Source organism: Silurus meridionalis, chromosome 4 (assembly GCF_014805685.1).
Source record: "Silurus meridionalis isolate SWU-2019-XX chromosome 4, ASM1480568v1, whole genome shotgun sequence".
In the NCBI taxonomy this organism is placed as follows: Eukaryota; Metazoa; Chordata; class Actinopteri; order Siluriformes; family Siluridae; genus Silurus; species Silurus meridionalis.
Window position 1 is genome coordinate 4,377,061 of NC_060887.1, and position 20,149 is coordinate 4,397,209.

General features: G+C 38.4%; 2 protein-coding genes and 1 long non-coding RNA gene across 3 annotated transcripts in view; 2 read left to right on the forward strand and 1 right to left on the reverse strand.

The window, feature by feature from the left end:
- Positions 1-20,149, reverse strand: part of LOC124384578 (zinc finger protein 850-like) — a 1,373,244-nt gene that overhangs the window by 1,349,267 nt on the left and 3,828 nt on the right. The window lies entirely within an intron of this gene.
- The window catches only part of LOC124384657 (leucine-rich repeat flightless-interacting protein 1-like), a 794,289-nt gene that overhangs the window by 661,104 nt on the left and 113,036 nt on the right, over positions 1-20,149 (forward strand). The window lies entirely within an intron of this gene.
- LOC124384796 lies at positions 420-988 on the forward strand. The gene is made up of 3 exons (XR_006925611.1): positions 420-472; positions 581-667; positions 971-988. It is a non-coding gene; the product is annotated as an uncharacterized LOC124384796 (long non-coding RNA).

The window sequence follows — 20,149 nt, forward strand, 5'->3', positions numbered from 1 at the left end:
AGCACATGCTCTCGTCTACAGACTCCTTAAAGAAGGTGAGATTATACTGATATTTCATTACTTATCTACTAAAAATGATCTGGACACTGATACAAAGAAGACAATTGTGTCTTGTTGTTGGCGATGTACAGTGGATGTAAAAAGTTTACACACCCTTATAAAATGGCAGGTTTTTTTTAAATATAAATATCCAGAGACAAAAGAAATAATTATTAATTGGTAACTTTTTAAATAAAAAACGATCACAGCTTGATTGCATGAGTCTGAAAATCCCCCATAACTACTACTTTGTGGAAGCACAATTTGCCTTTATTATGGCATCAAGTCTTTGTGAATAATCTCTATTAACTTCCCACATCTACACTTTGGGATTTTATCTACTCTACTTTGCAGAAATGTTTCTTTAAATTGCAGGTGATCTCCTGTGTATGGCTCATTGTAGGTCATTCCATAGGTTTTGGATTGGGTTGAGGTCTGTGCTCTGGCTGGACCATTCCAGTACTGTGATGATCCTTTTCTAATTTTGATATTTGCTTCTGGTCATTGTGATGTTAAAATGTGAACTCCTCTTTATTTTCAGCTTCTTCACAGAGGACAGAAGCTTCTGCCCAGCTGAAGAAAAGCAGCTCCAAAGCATAGTGCTGCCCCCCACCATACCACCATGTTGGTATGATGTTACTTGGAGGATGCTCTGTATCAGCTTTGCACCAAACATACCTTTTAGATTTATGGGAAATACGTTTAACCTTTGTCTCGTTGGACCATAACACATTTTCCTACATGGTTGTAGTTAAATTAATGAATCTTTTGTAATCATTTTGACGTGTTTGCATATTCATATTATCTATATTGTTATTTCTGTCTTATATTTAAAAAAACCTGCAATTTTATAAGGTGTGTCAACTTTTTATATCCAATGTATTCCTTTTTATACCATGTATTTATGTTCTATTGTTTTGTTGCTTTGCAGATTTTCTTGAAGCCCCCAAAGTGATTATGGTCATGGCGACAGCATGGCCAAGTTTTTTGTCCCATGAAAGTTCTTTATGCCGAGCAATTCACATAGTGAGCAACCTGAAAGCAAAGGGAAAGATATTTCACTTGCTCACCAAGTATCTGCACTGGGATGAGGTAAGAAGCTGATCCTCAGTGTTCCTCTCAATGTTTTGTCTTTTTTTTAACTGGACTTTATCAAGTATTTTACTGCCTCCTTAATCTACCTTTGATTTCCAAGTATCAGTGTAAATTTAGTGGGTATTAAATAATGATGTATTTTCTCCTAGGAGCCTCCGGGAAACATCCACAATGCTATCACCAGCACCCTGAAGTCTTTTCTGGAAGACAGCAGTCTGAGGTTCGTGAAGAACAGCTGGTATGGTTATGATCTCTGCCCTGCTACCTGGAACTACATCTTCAGCCTGGATCTTCTGTGTGCACAACTGGGCTGGACTTGGACAATTACCAATATTATATGGTACTGAATGCAAAACATCTTCAACATATTGTAAAGTTAATATTTAAACAGCCATTTTTATATCTAATTTTTAATACAATAAGATCTCATAGGGAAAAATGTGGTAATTGTTGATATAGTTATGTTTCTGTGAGAAAATGTTTATTGTGCATTTATAAATTAAGTTTCCAGGATCAGTGTTCAGACAGTCAGAGAGAATTCTGTAACTTTAGCTGTAAGTATTTCACCATGGAAGGGTCTCTATTTAGGAAGTGGTAGCTCAGTGGTGAAGGTCAGGGGTTCAAGCCCCAGGATCACCAAGTTCCAGTCATGGCTGACCCAGTGCTCTGCCCCCGGCTTTCTATCATCACTGGGGTATGTGAAGAAAGATTTTCTCTGTGCTGTAAGGTACATGTGACGAGTAAAAAGCACCTTTAACCTGTGACCTAGTTCTTATTCCTGACTTTTTCCATTAACGGTCAATAATCTAGTGGTCGTTTAAAATATTGAAAAGTTCCCATTCATGTTGCATAAAATCACAAGTGATCATAAAACCACAATGGCTGCTCCATAACCACCACAAAGACCCTCAACATAATCATTTCTCCTCTTTTTTATTTACTAGGAAGGACCTTTGGCTGATCCTGAACACTTGGCTGAGGCAAGCAAGAACAGAGCAAACACCGTTCCGAGACGTCTGTGTAGCAGCAGTTTTCAGGCTACTTGGTAAGTTTACTGTAAATCCTGTTTCGGAGCATCATCTCACATTATTCCTGGATTTTTCAGCTTTTCACTAGTGGTCTTTGTCCTTCTCAAACAGGGCAACTTGGTCAACTAGGACTTAAGGAGAACCTGCTAATGTCATTTGAAAATCTGGCAAAAAGCATAAATCAGTTTGGAATGCAAAACTTCTCAAAAGGTATTTCTAAAGCATCAAATAAAGATGTTTTTATCGATCTTTATCTTTATTCTCTGATGTTTAGTTTTGTGCTTCAGCAGATCCTAATTTTGTATTGGATGTTGTGTGCAGGTATGCCATGGGAAGTGCAGCTCTCAGTCATCTATGCCACTCATGATCTGGCACCCAGCAACCCTGAAGCAGCTCTGAAGACATTGGAATCATGGAGGAAAAACAGCACACAGCGCGTTCCCCCAGCCGTCATCAAATGCATTACACAAATCAGCTTCCTTTGTCATCAGACCAAGTCACAAAACTCTAAGAAACTACTGTAGTGATTATTATAGTGAGCACTGCATCCCCCAGGTCTGTATCCTCAGTCACCAGCTGTTCACACTGTGAATCATGACTGTGCTGCAATGCACAGCTCCAATAATCATGTTTAGCAGTCACATGACCGAGTCTCATCAGCAAAAACGACCAGACGCTTTCAGACAGGAAATGCAGTGGATAATAGACTGGTGCTGACTCAACAATCTTGGTGTTCACCTGTGGAGAACCTCATCTGGTCTTACAAAGCCACCAGCATTGTGGATGACCACATACACCCTTTATACATTATTGATTATATCAGTGGCGTGACGTGCATTTGGTACCTGGGCCTTCAGTGGGGACTTACCCGACTTAATCCACCTCTTAATACGTAGCACCACTCCAAATACGTGTTTGTTGGCTGGCTGGCAGGCAGGCAGGCAGGCAGAACTTTATTGTTATTGCATAGTACAGGTACACAGCAACAAAATGCAGTTTGGCATCTACCAGAGTGCCAAAAGCCGCAATCGTGAAAATCGTGCAGATAAATATGTTGCAAATTCACAGCATGCAATATATATGTACAGTAAATAAATATAAAGGGGTATAGCAGTGCAGAGACGTGTGGACATTGTTAAGAAGTACATGTAAGTGGTTATGGCTATGGCATTGAAAAAGAAATGTGCAGAAGTAGAAGGTTATAAGATCACGGCATTTAAGAAATGTGCAAGCTGAATGAACAAGTCAAATATATATATATATATATATATATATATATATATATATATATATATATATATATATATATATATATATATACGTGAATGTGAAATGTTGATCAGAATGTATATAAAGAAACAGATGTAATCTGGAGAGATGCTGAGCCTCGCCATCTTGGTCTTACTGTGATTTTAGTTCTGTGTTTCTTTGTGTCATTTTGTCTTAAGCAATATTGTTTTGTTTTACTGTGTACTGCACCAACTGTACAGCATATGGTTAAAATGACGATATAGATAGATAGATAGATAGATAGATAGATAGATAGATAGATAGATAGATAGATAGATAGATAGATAGATAGATAGACAATGATTTATACCACATAATCCCATTTGTTCATGGAAATGTTTACTGTCTCTTTTTTATACACTTTTACATGTTTACACAACATGATCAGCATAAAAACAAATAGTTTCACAATGCAGTTTACTAAAGAATTGTTAAAGAGTCGTCATACCTGCTAATAGAGACACACAGAGACTCACTACAGATGCGCCCCCTAGTGTTTCACCAAATCTCCTTCAATACCCAAACCACCATAAACACTCTTAAATGCAAAGTAATAAAAGCTTTGAAACCCTTTGTTGGGACAGGAGGTGACCTAAAAACCAAAAAACACCTGTGGTTAAAAAAATCTTTATTTTTGGTCTGTTCTACTGATATTGTACTGAGATCATATTTTCAATCGCACTGAAACCTTTAAAATGATACCAAACATGTAAAGTTAAAATTCATACATTCTTAAATTATAATAAATGCAGTATATGAGTATAGTAGCTTGAATTCCAGGAACTTCTTAATCATCTTACCATGACCCGGTCATATCCCCAGGAGGGAAAGAGGGGGCTCAAGGACGGGTGAGTGGGCAGCTGAACAGATGTCTTCCTCTCAAATTAAACAGATCTTCTCCTCAGATTAGAAAGTTTAATGTTTTGTTGCATGGCAGTTTTTGGGGTCTGACCTCATGGAAAGATCTGACCATCTGTCAGGGAGCCACCTGCCATGCCCCCTTTTGGTTGCTCTCTATGCCTCCGCTCTCCCTAGAGCTCCAGGTTTAACCACGCACACCTGGAGCCCATCATCAATCATGCATCCACTCTCTCTGGCGCTCCAGGCCTAATCACGCACACCTGAAGCTCCTTATCACTCCACCCCGCTTCTATATAAGCTCTTCATTCACTCCCACTCCCTGTTTGTTATTGCATGTGTTGGACTGTTCGTGCTATCTATGTTCACGTGTGCAGGTCTTCACACAGAACTCTACTTGTTCATTCCATCCGGACTCCACAATCCCATACCGGCTGTGCTTCACCTCCTCATGCATCTCGGGTCAGCTAGCGCGCCTCTGACTCTCTCAACTGTAGGACTGCCGTGTGCTTGTGCTTGTGTCAAGAGTCAAGTCAAGAGTCAGGAAGCTTTTATTGTCATTTCAACCATATATAGCTGATGCAGTACACAGTGAAATGAAACAACGTTCCTCCTAAAACCAGGAGCTACATAAAACAACATAAAACAACAGTCGCAAAACAGAAGAACACAGGGCCAGGAACTAAGATCCTCACGACATAAAGTGTATGTGTGCAACTGGTGCAAACAGTGCAAGAGACAACACAAGACAGTGCAGGACATCACAGGACAGTGCAGGACAATACACAATACACAAAATATAAAAATAAAAACAGCAATAGCTCCGCCAGTAAAACCTGTCATGACAGAATATGGTGCACAGTAGCAGAAAAATGTAAACAGAGAAATGTAAACAGAATTGTGCAATTCTACAATAGCAGCAATCAAAATAAAGTGAATAGTGACCAAAGGTCAGAATATTGTGCAAAAAGAGCAAGTCCTGGAAGATCAGCAACAAACGGCATGTAAACATTTTGAAAGGTGAATGGTACTGAAACCTGGGTGTGTGAAGTGTATGTGTGTTGAGTCCGGTTGTACAGATCAGTCACTCAGTTGTGTGTAAGTGTGTGTGTGAGTGTGTGTGTGTGTGAGTGTGTATGTGTGTGAGAGAGAGTTCAGTTCAGATGTTTGTTGGGGAGCCTGATAGCTTGCGGGAAAAAACTGTTGCACAGTCTTGATGTGACGGCCCGAATGCTTCGGAACCATTTCCCTAATGGTAGGAGGGTGAAGTGTGTGTGTGAGGGGTGTGTGTGGTCGTCCACAATGCTGTGTGCTTTGCGGATGCAGCGTGTGGTGTATATGTCCATGATAGAGGGAAGAGAGACTCCGATTATCTTCTCAGCTGTTCTCACTATCCTCTGTAGGATCTTGCGATCCGAGATGGTGCAGTTCTCGAACCAGGCAGTGATGCTGCTTAAGATGCTCTTGATGGTCCCTCTGTAGAACATGGTCAGGATGGAGGGACTGAGATGAGCTTTCCTCAGCCTTCTCAGGAAGTAGAGACGCTGCTGGGCTTTCTTGGTGATGGAGCTGGTGTTGAGTGACCAGGTGAGGTTGTCCGCCAGATGAACACCAAGGAATTTGGTGCTCTTGACGATCTCCACTGAAGATCCATCGATGATCAGTGGAGAATGGTCACTCTGTGTTCTCCTGAAGTCAACAACCATCTCTTTCGTTTTGTCCATGTTCAGAGACAGGTTGTTGGCTTCACACCAGGCTGTTAACCGTTGCACCTCCTCTCTGTATGCTGACACGTCGTTCTTGCTGATTAGACCCACCACGGTCGTGTCATCAACAAACTTAATGATATCATTCGAGCTGTGCGTTGGTGCACAGTCGTGAGTCAGCAGAGTGAACAGCAGTGGACTGAGCACACAGCCCTGAGGGGCTCCAGCACTCAGTGTGGTGGTGCTGGAGATGCTGTTCCCGATCCATACTGACTGAGGTCTCTCAGTCAGGAAGTCCAGTATCCAGTTGCAGAGAGAGGTGTTCAGGCCCAGTAGGCTCAGCTTCTCGATCAGGTGCTGAGGAATAATTATGTTGAATGCTGAACTGAAGTCTATGAACAGCATCCTTACATAAGAGTCCTTGTCTCCAGATGGGTGAGGGCCAGATGGAGGGTTGTGGAGATGGCATCGTCCGTGGAGCGGTTTGGACGATACGCGAACTGCATAGGGTCCAGTGTGGGTGGGAGCTGGGTCTTTATGTGCCTCATGACAAGCCTCTCGAAGCACTTCATCATGATGGGTGTGAGTGCAACTAGACGATAGTCATTGAGGCAGGAGACAGAAGACTTCTTCGGCACAGAAATGATAGATGTCAGTGAAGACATCTGCTAGTTGTTCTGCGCATTCCCTGAGCACTCTGCCAGGAATGTTGTCAGGTCCAGCAGACTTCTGTGGGTTAACTCTGCATAGAGCTTTTCTCACTTCAGCTGTGGTTAGACAGAGCACCTGGTCACTGGGAGGAGGGATGGTCTTCCTCGCCACCACGTTGTTCTGCACCTCGAACCGGGCGTAGAAGTCGTTCAGCGCATCTGGAAGGCGTCACGGTCACAAGCAGGTGAGTGTGTGTGTGTGTGTGTGTGTGTGTGTGTGTGTGTGCGCGTGTGCGCGTCTGTGTGTGTGCTCGTGTCTCTCTCTCTCTCCCCCACACTTGCATTAAAACCCAAGCGAGTTGTACTCTGGCTTCCACCTTCTGTTTCGCTCGCACCCTGACACCATCCTTACAACTTCCTCAATAATTCCTGAGGAACAGGAAATGGCAGCACTGGAGAGTAAAAATCTGTAAAGCTCTGGGCAGGTATAGATTCTGCATGTGAGCACATGACTTACATATAATAAAGTACAAATCTATAATTATTGTAATGTTTAATGAACATGTAATATATTAAATTTTGTTGTGTTTTGTTTCTTTTATTAAAATGTTGGACTTCATTTAAATCATAACTTAAAATTAAAAGTTTATTTAGAATGAAGTCTTATAACATCTACTGTTAAAATAAAACTTTTAACAACCTCAGTTAGTTAAAAACATCAGAAATCACACTTTGGCATTCAACACATTACAAAATAATTTAATTCAATACATTACTTTTAATAACTCAATCCATTCAGTTTTGTTTGAATAATTAATTTCTACTCTGTAGATTCAGTTCAAGTCACTCGGTTCAAAAGAGTTCGGTTCAATAAATTCATTTGAAAATAATAAGGTCCAGAAGAGTCGGTTCACTGGATTCGGTTTAATTGAGTCTGAATTGAAAGATTCACTGGAAAATGACTCGATTCCACAGTTCAAACAAAATCTGTAACATGAAACATTCTGTCTCCTTAAAAATATTTCTTTCAGCAGTCTCACTCAAGAAAAAGAAACTTCTGTTCTGTTTGTGCAAAACCAGCAGGTGGTCAGAAAGTTCCTTCTCTGTTCCTGGGTTAGTTTGAGGGGTTCACCTCAGTCAGCTTCGTCTCCGTGGTTTGGCTCGTCATCTTACATCATCGTCTCATTGTAATGAACGGTGTTCCAGCATGAAAAAAACCCTGACCTGCATATATACAGACAATAATCAGTTCCCAAACATCTCAACATTCACTGTTTCTAGTTCAATAACAGAAGAAATAGCATTCGTACAGTTCAGAGTCTGATTTGAGGTTTGATCAAGTTTACATTTTATTATAACAACATGTTTGATTGAGTTCTTGCATGTAGATGATACTTTTAATACATTTAATACTAACTTCATGCAGTTTCTCACCATAAAAAAATGGATTTTATAAAAACTTTTTGACGAAATAGATTGTTTCAATGTTTTTAAATCTGTACTTGTTATTTCTACATTATTTATAACATTATTTTTAATCAGCCTTATTTAACTTTAGTTTCATTTATTTATATCACAAAAATTCAGCTTAAAATTTAAACATGAACCCCCTGTATATAATATTATGAGGAAAAATATGTATAATATAATTATTAATATTAATGATAATAATAATAATAATAATAATAATAATAATAATAATAATAATAATAATAATAATAAAAATAACTGCAGTTGGTTGTCAGATTTCAGTCTTACACTGCCCTCTAGTGGCTCTGTCAGGACTTTCTTTTTACGTAAATATGTACTATGTAATATTATTAATCGTTCTTCGTTGTCTAGTTATATCAAGTTGAGGAGTCTCCCCCGTGTGGATAAAGGAGTTAACTGCTACAGTTCATAAATTTAGTACATAAATTTAGTACCACCTTCATGCAGGTTCTCAGCATAAATAGTGAATTTTATAAAAAATATGTTTTGACAAAATAAATGTTATTAAATCTGTACTCGTCTTTTCTGGATCATTTAGTTTATTACATTAATATTAATCGGCTTTATTTAACTTGAATTTCATTTATTTATATTACACTTATACACAAAAAACTTCTAGAGCTTCACCACTACATCACTCAAATACTACTGCCGTGTGTAATCTTCTAATAAACTCTAATAGTGACATGGTGTTGTATAAATAATAGTAAATGTGAATATTCCTTTTAGATAAAAGTCATAAAGTGCATTTTAGGTGAATTTATGAATCACATCTGGCTTGAAAAGCCGGTGTCCAAATACTTTTGACCACACAGTGTGTATCAGCTGAAAAGCAGCAGCTTCGGATCAGTCGCGTTTCCACTGGGATTCAATCTGAAAGATTACTTTTGATCATATAAAATATTTTATATTATATATTTGATTACAGATTATTGGACGAGACACCTGTCAGTCAAGATATAAAGGTGAATGACAGGTGTCTCGTCCAATGATCGGTAAGTTTACATTCACAAACGATACCTACCTTTTCGGTTTGTCTGACTTGTCATTGTGTTTTAGGATTTGTTATTTTGTTTTTAATTTGTTAATTTGTCTTCAGATTTGTTAATTTGTTTTTGGATTTATTTTGTTTTTAAATATGTTTTGTTTTTGCATTTGTTATTTTGTTTTCGGATTTGTTAATGTTTTTTTCACTTCTCGGCCCATCGTAGTAATTTGGTAATGTTTGTTTATAACTTGGTTTATCTAAAAAAGCAACATTTGATGTAAAATTCCCTTTAAAAGTGTAGTACAGTGTAATTCATCGTGATACCGCTAGAAGGAGCTAAAGTTTAGTAAAACATTACTGCCATCTACTGGACATTGAACACTTTTTAAAATGAAGTGGAAGATTAAACAGTACTGTATGATAAAGAAGTGTTTAAATAAAGACATTTATGTGCAGGAAGACCAGATGTAATTATTCTTACTGTTTGTGTTTCATTTAGAATGTGACCCAGACAGCACCTATATTTTATAGTTTCACTGGAAACAATTTAAAATAAGGTTATGAATGTTTGAACACAATGATTATTGGTGAATGGGCTGTGAGGGAAGTGGCACCAAGTAAAATCTTGCCCAGGGCAGAAAATTGACCAGGGCCGGCCCTGTGCAGGATGGAGGGAGTGTGTTGAACTGTTGAAGCCGGCGTAGAGGATGGAGGGAGGGTGGGATTTAAGTGGACAAGAAATATGAGTTGTTCATGTCACACAGATTTAAATTTAATTTTATCTTTTTTTAAAAATCATTCTCTTTTCTTTAAAATTGAATGACTGAATGCAATTGGGAATGATATTTGTTAAAGTTAGTTCATAAAAATGAACCTTATTTTAAATTTAACTCAATCAAACTTACTGTTGAAACTCAACTTGATCTGACCTCAATTCAGGCTCTAAACTGTAGCAGTTCCTCCTCCACCCACACGGGGGAGACTCCTCAACTTGATATAACTAGACAACGAAGAACGAGTAATAATATTTGTACATATTTAAGTAAAAAGAAAGTCCTGACAGAGCCACTAGAGGGCAGTGTAAGACTGAAATCTGACAACCAACTGCAGTTTTTATTATTATTATTATTATTATTATTATTATTATTATTATTATTATTATTATCATTATTATTATTATCATTATTATTATCATTTATATTAATAATTATAGATATTTTTCTTAAACTTAAACTGTTTACTGTTTTACATACGGGGGTTCATGTTTAATTTTTAAGCTGAATTTTTGTGATATAAATAAATGAAACTGAATTTAAATGAAGCTGATTAAAATTAATATAATAAATAATGTAGAAATAACGAGTACAGATTTAATAACATTGAAACAGTTTTGTCAAAAGGTTTTTATAAAATCCCGTTTTTATGTTGAGAAACTGCATGAAGTTAGTATTAAATTTATTAAAAGTATCATCTACATGCAAGAACTCAATCAAACATATTGTTAGAATGAAATATAAACTTGATCAAACCTCAAATCAGACTCTGAACTGTACAAATGCTATTTGTTCTGTTATTGAACTAGAAACAGTGAATGTTGAGATGTTTGGAAACAAAAGTTTCTTTTTCTTAAATGAGACTGCTGAAAAAAATATTTTTAAGAAGACAATGTTTTATGTTACAGATTTTTTAGAACTGTGGAATCGAGTCATTTACCAGTTAATCTTTTGATTCAGACTCAATTGAATTGAAACCAGTGAACCGACTCTTCAGGACCTCATTATTTTTAAATCATTTTTTTTAACCGAGTGACTTGAACTGAATCTACAGAGTTTAAATTAACAAACAAAACTGAATGGATTGAGTTTTTAAAATTAATGTATTGAATTAAATTATTTTGTAATGTGTTGAATGCCAAAGTGTGATTTCTGATGTTTTTAACTAACTGAGGTTGTTAAAAGTTTTATTTTAACAGTAGATGTTATAAGACTTCATTCTAACTAAACTTTTATTTTTAGTTATGATTTAAATGAAGTCCAAAACTTTATTAAAATAAACAAAACACAACAAAAATTACATGTTCATTAAACATTACAATAATTATAGAGTTGTACTTTATTATATGTAAGTCATGTGCTCACATGCTGAATCTAAACCTGCCCAGAGCTTTACAGATTTTTACTCTCCAGTGCTGCCATTTCCTGTTCCTCAGGAATTATAGAGAAAGTGTAAGGATGGTCAGATCTTTCCATTAGGTCAGACCCTGAGAACTGCCATGCAACAAAACATTAAACTTTCTAATCTGAGGAGAAGATCTCTTTAATTTGAGGAGAGGAAGACATCTGTTCAGCTGCCCACTCACCCATCCTTGAGCCCCTCCTTCCCTCCTGGGGATATGACCGGGTCATGAAAAGATGATTAAGAATTTCTGGAATTCAAGCTACTATACTTGCATACTGCATTTATTATAATTTAAGAATGTATGAATTTTAACTTCACATGTTTGGTATCATTTTAAATGTCGTTAAACGCGATTGATAATATGAATCGCATTTATTTTTGGTAGAACAGACCAAAAATAAAGATCTCAGGTTTGGGCAAAATCAATCAATCAATCAATCAATCAATCAATTAATGAATCAAATCAATCAATCTATCTATCTATCTATCTATCTATCTATCTATCTATCTATCTATCTATCTATCTATCTATCTATCTATCTATCTATCTGTACAAGAAATTAAAAATAGTTCCTACAGTGAAATAAATGGTTTTTATTGTCATTTTAATCATATGCTGTACAGTTGGTGCAGTACACAGTAAAACATAACAATATTGCTTAAGGACTGAAGTGCTCCATAATACAAGACAAAATGACACCAAGCAAATGATAGGTCCATGGTGGGCTCATTTCAAACCTCAGTTACAATGTAAAACTGTGCCTGACCAAACAAAGAACTAATATTATTTGATTTTATGTGCTGCTTTATGTTTAAAATTACACAGTTGAGGATTTGAACTGTGAAAAATAAATTACTTCAACTCAGAATGTGTGAATCACATTTAATTTAAATTAATTAAAGTAAAAAAACAGGAAACAGGAATAACAGAATTACTAATGTAGAATAGTTCACTGGTGGGTCTATGCAGATTCCTCGCTGCACACCTACAAAACAGTAAAGAAAGAGAAGACAGAAAAGGCAATTTAGTACATTTTAAAATACTACCATTCACAGCAGCATCTAAAAAAACATGCATTAATATAATACAGACATATCCTAGAATCTCATCAGTGAATTGTTCCCACCTCTGCCTCACACAGTAATAACTTATGCCGGGGGTCCAGTCATGGAATCCAAAACTTATAAATGTAACAATTAAAATATCAACCTTGCGTCTGAACTTGACTCTTAAACGAATATTTGGTCATTGCCAAAAGCCAGTGATTGAACAATGATTCTGATCAGCTGAAAGATGTAAATCACACCTCAGATCACGGTGGACCAGAAAGTTCAACGCACTGCAACTGAAGAAAACATATGCAAATAGAAAAAACACCAGCAAATTAAGAAAACATCTTCATCAGTTAAACAACACGAGCTGCAAATCCTCACAACACAACTAAATACAGAAACGTCCTGCAAATCCTCACAACACAACCAATTCATTTACACTGCAAACAGCACAGACCACAAAATAAATGTTTCATGGGGACCCCAACAAGTGACGACCCCGGGACTGCTTGTTCAGTGTCTATTGATCAGTGGTGGTGTTGATGATCTGAAAGGTGAGTTTTTTGTTTATTTTAACATCCTGATCATGATTCCTTGGCTTTGCCAGTTAACATAATAACGTTTTTAAGTTAATTGTGTATTTCATCAGATTATTTAGAATAATAATATCCAAAAGGCCAAAGAATCATAAACAAACAATGATAAAATAAACAAACAACTCACCTTTCAGGTCATCGACACACATCAACACCACTGACGAATAGACATCGAACAATAAGCAGTTCCAGACGGGTTTGTCACTTGTTGTGGTCCCCTTGAAACATTTATTTTGTGATCTGTGCTATTTGGTTGTGTTGTGATTTGCAGCGTGTTCTGTGTTTGGTGTGTGAGGATTTGCGTGTTTCTGTGTTTGTTGTGTTGTGAGGATTTCAGCGTGTTTCTGTGTTTGGTTGTGTTGTGAGGATTTGGCGTGTTTCTGTGTTTGGTTGTGTTGTGAGGATTTGCGTGTTTCTGTGTTTGGTTGTGTTGTGAGGATTTGGCGTGTTTCTGTGTTTGGTTGTGTTGTGAGGATTTGCAGCGTGTTTCTGTGTTTGGTTGTGTTGTGAGGATTGCAGCGTGTTTCTGTGTTTGGTTGTGTTGTGATTTGCAGCGTGTTTCTGTGTTTGGTTGTGTTGTGGGGTTTGCAGCGTGTTTCTGTGTTTGGTTGTGTTGTGAGGTTTGCAGCGTGTTTCTGTGTTTGGTTGTGTGAGGATTTGCAGCGTGTTTCTGTGTTTGGTTGTGTTGTGAGGATTTGCAGCGTGTTTCTGTGTTTGGATGTGTTGTGAGGATTTGCAGCGTGTTTCTGTGTTTGTTGTGTTGTGAGGATTTAGCGTGTTTCTGTGTTTGGTTGTGTTGTGAGGATTTGCAGCGTGTTTCTGTGTTTGGTTGTGTTGTGAGGATTTGCAGTGTTTCTGTGTTTGGTGTGTTGTGAGGATTTAGCGTGTTTCTGTTTGGTGTGTTGTGAGGATTTCAGCGTGTTTCTGTGTTTGGTTGTGTTGTGAGGATTGCAGCGTGTTTCTGTGTTTGGTGTGTTGTGAGGATTTGCGTGTTTCTGTGTTTGGTGTGTTGTGAGGATTTGCGTGTTTCTGTGTTTGGTTGTGTTGTGAGGATTTGCAGCGTGTTTCTGTGTTTGGTTGTTGTGAGGATTTACAGCGTGTTTCTGTGTTTGTGTTGTGAGGATTTCAGCGTGTTTCTGTGTTTGGTTGTGTTGTGAGGATTTGCGTGTTTCTGTTTGGTGTGTTGTGAGGATTTGCAGCGTGTTTCTGTGTTTGGTTGTGTGAGGATTTGCGTGTTTCTGTGTTTGTGTTGTGAGGATTTGCATGTTTCTGTGTTTGGTTGTGTTGAGGATTTGCAGTGTTTCTGTGTTTGGATGTGTTGTGAGGATTTAGCGTGTTTCTGTGTTTGGTGTGTTGTGAGGTTTGCAGCGTGTTTCTGTGTTTGGTTGTGTTGTGAGGATTTGCGTGTTTCTGTGTTTGGTTGTTGTGAGGATTTGCAGCGTTTCTGTGTTTGGTTTTGTTGTGAGGATTTGCGTGTTTCTGTGTTTGTGTGTGAGGATTTGCAAGCGTGTTTCTGTGTTTGGTTGTGTTGAGGATTTGCAGTGTTTCTGTGTTTGGTGTGTTGTGAGGATTTGCGTGTTTCTGTGTTGGTTGTGTTTGAGGATTTACAGCGTGTTTCTGTGTTTGGTTGTGTTTGAGGATTTACAGCGTGTTTCTGTGTTGGTTGTGTTTGAGGATTTACAGCGTGTTTCTGTGTTTGTGTGTGTGTGTGTGTGTGTCTGTGTGTGTGTGAGGATTTGCGTGTTTCTGTGTTTGTGTTGTGAGGATTTACAGCGTGTTTCTGTTTGGTTGTGTTTGAGGATTTGCAGCGTTTCTGTGTTTGGTTGTGTTGAGGATTTGCAGCGTGTTTCTGTGTTGGTTGTGTTGTGAGGATTTGCGTGTTTCTGTTTGGTTGTGTTGAGGATTTGCAGTGTTTCTGTGTTTGTTGTGAGGATTTACAGCGTGTTTCTGTGTTTGGTTTTGTTGTGAGGATTTACAGCGTGTTTCTGTTTGGTTGTGTGAGGATTTGCAAGCGTGTTTCTGTGTTTGGTTTTGTTGTGAGGATTTCAGCGTGTTTCTGTGTTTGGTTGTGTTGAGGATTTGCAGCGTGTTCTGTGTGGTGTGTGTGAGGATTTGCGTGTTTCTGTGTTTGGTTGTGTGAGGATTTGCGTGTTTCTGTTTGGTTGTGTTTGAGGATTTGCAGCGTGTTCTGTGTTTGGTTTTGTTGTGAGGATTTACAGCGTGTTTCTGTTTGGTTGTGTTGAGGATTTGCAAGCGTGTTTCTGTGTTTGGATGTGTTGTGAGGATTTGCAGCGTGTTTCTGTGTTGTGTTGTGAGGATTTGCGTGTTTCTGTGTTTGTGTTGTGAGGATTTACAGCGTGTTTCTGTTTGGTTGTGTTTGAGGATTTACAGCGTGTTTCTGTTTGGTTGTGTGAGGATTTGCGTGTTTCTGTGTTTGGTTGTTGTGAGGATTTGCGTGTTTCTGTGTTTGGTTGTTGTGAGGATTTAGCGTGTTTCTGTGTTTGGTTGTGTTGAGGATTTGCAGCGTGTTTCTGTGTTTGGTTGTGTTGTGAGGGTTTGCAGCGTGTTTCTGTGTTTGGTTGTGTTGTGAGGAATTGCAGCACATGTGTTGTCAAACTTATAACGTTGTTTTTTTTTATTTGCTGGTGTTTTTTTCTATTGGCATGTGTTTTCTTCTCAGCACCGTATAGATGCCTTAAGGATAAGTAATTTAAAAGATATTTTTTCATCTCAGGGTGGAGTATTCCTCTAATTAAACAGAGGCAAAAACAGTGATAGGGATAAAATATTATTAATTGTGCAGCCCTAGCTATAGGTTACACTTCCGGCTGTACTGCACTCCGATCACGGTCCCACTGAGCTCTCAAAGCACGGTTGCCTTCTCTGTCTCTTGCATTTGTGAACCATTTACCAACCGCTTTCTCCAGCTCTTTCTTACTGACAGTTTTCAGCAAACGCTTCTGCTTCAGGCTTCCTGTTAAGCAAAAAATTATATAAAGTAGAGCATGCTACTGCATCAACCAGGGCACAACCCATTATTTGTATGCATGCAAGTTACATGAGTAATAAAAAAAAAAATCACAAGGTTGTAAATACCTTCTAATCCACCATTTGCCCAAACTGTTAACTGATCTGACTGACTTTATGAACAGCGCAAAATGACGTTTATTATATTTAACGTAATCATAACGTATTATATTTTTAGTAATGTTTAGAAATGATATAAATATAAAAGTTTTTTTATCATCTTTACTTATTTCACCTAAATCACATTAAAATAATGTTAAGTATTATCACAATCTCCTCAAAGCTTTTCTCTGTGTATTGTATATACACATGTTATAAAGGTAGTGAAAGAGAAAGAGACTCCACAGTGCTTTTACTGTTTCACCCTCCTGTTATCATGAGGACACTATATGGAGAAAACACGGGTGAAAATGGTTTAAAAAATCGTTATTTCCACATTTTAGTAGACAATTTCCTAGTTATCTGCTAATCATTAAGAATGTTCAGTTTTCCACAGGTGTTTATCTCTGAGGTAAACCAGTTCACTCTCCACACTTACCTTCTTTATATCGTGCCTGTAACTTTAATTACCACACAATCTTTCAGAAGTATACATTAAATGAAATTTCTTACCGTGACAGAGATGTCAGGTTATCCAGGTCAGGTCAGGTCATCCAGGTCAGTTCAGGTCAGGTCAGGTCATCCAGGTCAGTTCAGGTCAGGTCAGGTCATCCAGGTCAGGTCAGGTGATCAGTGGTAGTGATTGATGGCCGTTTTTTCAGAATGAGAAGGCGGGAACACAGGAGACAATGGAAGACTCTGTGAGCTGCACATGCAATTTTTTCTTTTTTTTAAATTTTAACTAAAGGTTGTACTATGTTATTGTTAATATATAAAATTTTTGTTTTGATCATATAAAACACGCAAAAACATATCAATTGAATAATATAGCTAAATATAGCCCAAATGTGGCCCATACAGGGCCCTCAAATAAACAAAATGGGCAACTTAACTGGGGCCCACAACCCTGACTAAGCTGGGGCCCACATTCAATGCCCACTCTGACCCATGCCCACGTGATGCCCATATAACCCAGATAAAACCCATGTGGGTCCCACATGGACATGTTGGCTGGGATCGTCACCCTGATGAAGGCCAGGCAGCGTCTATACCACCTGAGATGCTTAAGAGACTTTAAATCACCTTCTCTGGTGCTGAGGTCTTTCTTCAACTGCACCGTTGAAAGTGTCCTGATGGGTAGTATCACTTCTTGGTTTGAGAAATGCACCATGCAGGGCAGGCACCAGAGGGTGGTGCAGTCAGCTGAGCGTTCTGAGCTCCCTGAACTGCAGGACATGTACAGCAAGCGGTGCTGGACCAGGGCAGAAAAGATATTGGAGGATCTCAGCCATCCCAATAAAGAAGTCCTCTTTTCTGTGTTGCGTTCAGGAAAGCGCTTCCGATCCTTGAAGGCAAACAGAGGGAGAATGAGGAGGAGATTCTGCCCACAGGCCATTCGGAGTCTAAACCTGGAAAACACTTAACACATGAACACTTTAGTGACAATCGCATTGGGACAATTTAAATCTGGACTATTGTCAATATCTATCTATTATTTCTTTCTGACAAAATTTCAGCCAGTAAGTAGTTCCACAGATACCTCAGATCGTGCAGCCTGTTCGGTCTCATATACATATACATATATACTATACATATACATATATAATATACATATACAAAGTATTTAAGATCTATCAGTCTGGAAAAGGTTATCAAGATGTTTGTAAAGCTTAGGGAAAATCAAACCCTACTCTTTTCCATAACTTCATGGTGTGACTGATCAAATTTATTCCCCTGTAGATACTGCAGGTCTGCACATCTCCTTATTCTTAAAGATCGGTACCAGCACATGCCTTCTCCATTCCTCAGGCATCCTCTCACCTTCCAAGATCTTGTTAAACAATCTTTTTAAAAACTACACTGCATTTTCCTAAACATCTCCGTGCTTCTACCGATATGTCATTTGGTCCAAATCGACTTTCCACTCTTCATCCTCTTAATCACTGCTCTCACTTCCTCCTTACTAATCCTATCCACTTCCTGCTTCACCATCTCCACACCATCCAACCTTCTCTCTCTCTCTCACTTTCCTCGTTCATTAGCTGCTCAAAGTACTCCCTCCAGCTTCTCAACACACTCTCCTCACTAGTCAACACATCTCCATCTCCATTCTTTACTGCTCTAACCTGCAGCACATCCTTCCCAGCTCAGTCCCTCTGCCTGGCCAATCGTTACAAATCCTTTTCTCCTTCCTTAGTGTCCAACTTCTCCTACAGCTCCTCATATGCCTCTTCCTTGGCTTTCACCACATCCCTCTTTACCTGCTGCTGCATCTCCTTGTACTCCTGCCTACTTTTCTCATCACTCTGTCAAACCCAATTCTGTTTTGCCAACCTCTTTCTCCTTCTGCTCTCCTGCACTTCCTCATTCCACCACCACATCTCTTTTTCTTCCTTTCTATTTCCAGATGTCACACCAAGTACCTTTCTAACTGTCTCCCTTATCACTTCTGCAGTAGTTCCACAATCATCCAGCACCTCTTCACCACCACCGAGCCCCTGTCTGACCTCTTCCCTGAACCTCACACTACAGTCTTCGTCCTTCAGTTTCCATCATCTTATTCTTCTTCTTCACCTCCAAAACCATGGGACATGACATGGGGTTACCAGCGTGACACTAAAACAGGTAGTAGTAATGACTACTTTTTACTCAGGGCATTCTCACCCCACATCGTCACATATCGGCTGTGGATGTTTCCGGCGTCCACATCCGACGCCGAGGTACCAGCGTCGATTTTCGTACAGGACGGAAAACGCGTCGCCGACGCAGATGGATGGGAGCCCCTGTGCTTCGCTTTTCAATGCAGATCGCTGTCCTAGACACTTAATAATTTATTATCTATCATAATAAGTGTATAGGACTAATTTTAAAATTTCATAAAATTCTGAAGATGACCGTAACCCTAACCCTAACCCTAACCCTAACCCTAACCCTAACCCTAACCCTAACCCTAACCCAAACCCTAACCGTAACCCGCAAATGGGGTCCCGTCCATCTGCGTCGAAAGCGAAGGGTTTCATCCCGATGCTGAAAAGCGGCGAAGTACCCTCGGCGCCGGATGTGGACGCCGTGCAACATCCACAGCGTCGATATGTGACGATGTGGGGTGCGAATGTTGTTTTACTTAATGTACTTAATGTCAGAGCTCAAACCTCTTTACCTAAACTTGAGTAAAATGTATAGTCAGTACTTCAACTTTTACCTGAGTATTTTAAAACATGAGTATCTGTACTTCTACTGAGTGAAGGATGTGTGAACCTTTGCCACCGCTGGCTTTAATTATGAAATGTTTGCCAACATATTACAGTTATAATGTAGATAAATAGTAGTAATAAACTACCCACTCTGTGCAATTTGTATAAGGTATTTCAGTGTGTAAACTAATCCTAATGTAATAGTGGAGCAAAAGTGTATTTATATATAAGTAAATCTGTATTATTTAGTTTTCGCAACACTGAGCTGCACACATTCAAACCTGTAATGTTTGCTTATACTATACATTTCAATGAACCATAATAACTTGGTCAAAAGCACATTGCACCATTTTCTTTATATTTATTTTTATTTAAGTGGAAAGTTGTCAAAATTTTGTATACACACGTAATTTTCGTATGCAGCATGTAGTGTAAATATCCATTAGATTTTAGTTGTTTTGGTTATTAATTAACTTTTATTTCCATTTGGTGATGAAGCTCGGGTGTTCTTGTATTCAGAGCAGTGAGAACTGCATACAATTCTAGACTGAGACTCCTGAAGTTACTGAGTGTCACAGTTGGACCCTGGAAACACAGATTTTAATGCTCCCACATTAAAGTTGATTGCTTTCCATTTTATTCTTTCTGTATAATAGAATTTTGTTAATAACTGAATTTTTATTTAGTAAATAACAATGATGATTTGTTGATGCTTCATAATCATTTATGATATAGAATCAAAACATTGTTTCTATCACCAGCATTTCTATTTTCTTCCTTAGAAAGTTAACAAACAATAGCAAGAGAATAATAAGTGAACTGTTCATGAAATACCAAAAATGTTCCTGAAGACGTTT